This window comes from Salmo salar, chromosome 10 (assembly GCF_965601325.2).
Source record: "Salmo salar chromosome 10, fSalSal1, whole genome shotgun sequence".
Classification (NCBI taxonomy): Eukaryota; Metazoa; Chordata; class Actinopteri; order Salmoniformes; family Salmonidae; genus Salmo; species Salmo salar.
Window position 1 is genome coordinate 84,750,635 of NC_138300.1, and position 1,866 is coordinate 84,752,500.

The following is a 1,866-nucleotide window of genomic DNA, read 5'->3' on the forward strand; positions in this document are numbered from 1 at the left end:
ACTTTGTCAGGGTGGAATAGAGTGGAGCATGGGGGGGGGGGGGGGGGGCTCAAGCACAGAATTCTATATATAAAAAATCATTACTAGTATTCTTGAAAAAAATTATGCCCAGCTCACAAGGCCACTTGATGATGTGAGGCCTGAGGCAATTGCCTCTTCTACCTAATGGGAAGTCTACCACTGACCCAGTCAGAACCAGCAGTGGCTGCAAAGTGATTTCCTTGTCTGGGATATATGAGTGTGATGACAGATGAGGCTATATCATTCTCTAGCCTGCTGGGCTGAATACCACTGAATTATTCCTCTCAAGGTCAGACTAATGGTGGTCAGTGGGGTGGTGAGGAGTCGATTGAAATCCGGATTACACTACACATGGGTAATCAACAGACGATGAGGATGGTGATGAGGATTTATGCATTTGTACACTCAATAAAGCTATACAGCATAAATGTACCATCATCAATATTTTGAACGTTGAATAGTATCTTTAACATGTAATAACATCATGTCTGCTTCTTTCAGAACACACTTATCACATACAGAACAAAAAACATGATAGAAGTTGTGGTGTTCAATTTATTTATAGAATAGTTCTACATAAATCATTGTTGGATACATAGCTACTTAATTACAGCTGTTTTTAGTGTGTAGATGGATAGGTAAAGAGAACACTATGGATTAAAGATGGTTTACAATTGGAGGGACCATGAGTTAACTTCACACCTTGTTCCTTCGTCACTCTAACAAGGGTTGGACACACCGAGAGACAGAGAGAGAAATACTAAAGAGAAATAGCAGTATCAGCACTTTTTTTCAGGCGAGAAATACATTACTGATGATGTCAGAGGGCGTCACAAAGTTATTACTTCAACCGTACATAGCTTGATGAAAATGAAAACACCAAGTATTCGTCACAGAGAGATAGAGAGACATTTCCATAAACGCTTGACTCAATTCCTCCAGTCACAGCTCTTCAGTTAATCCCAGGTGGAGAAATAGATGTACAGGGAACAACACTCTTATACAGTAGTTATGGCAACGGACATCTGCTTCAGACATTAAAATATTGCATTTCATAGGAAATATTTACTGGAAGAAGAGATCCAGAAGCTATTGAAAAGTGTTGGTGTGTATAGTAGTGTAGAAACCTTACTGCATGGATAGCATAATATGTATTGTTTTTTCCCTCCTTTGCACAATGTATCTGATATCGTTTGTTTCATCAGGTGGAGATCCAACTCTGATCAATACCAATAATTGTATCCCCATGGTTGGGTTACCTCAGTGATGCATTGCCAGAACTATGAAAACGTTGTACTTCCTCTATTATGTATTTCTACAACCCGAAATACAATGCATTGTGTAAATGAAAAACACAACACTGTAATACATTTATCTCCCACCAACATTTATCTGAAGTGTGATTCGTCATATTGTTCATGGGAAATTGTGAGTCCTGTCACATCTCTCTTAGTCGGACTGTAACATCCTCCTCTACCCTCCAGCTACTGCCTCCCCTCTAGAGGTTGGCCCATCCCTAATGGGGTGGCACCTAGACTGGCAGAGCAGGTCCCCCAGCAGATGTACACCTATCGGGAGTGGCTGGACAGACTGACTGGGGCGGTCTGCTACTCTGCTTTTTTGGAGAATAAAGCAATGCTGGAATCAGTGAGGCTGTGCCATGGTGTTTGAATGAGATGAGATGCTGTCTGTGTCTGGACATGTCCTGATGCTCACAACCTCTCTGACATGTTTAGTCGGGCTTCAAAGCAGCGAGCACTGTGCCGTGCGTGCTGAGGGCTTTGTAGGGTCTCCTTGATAGGCTCCTCTGTGGATGAAAGCCCTGCTGCTGGGCGGGGGGGCGGC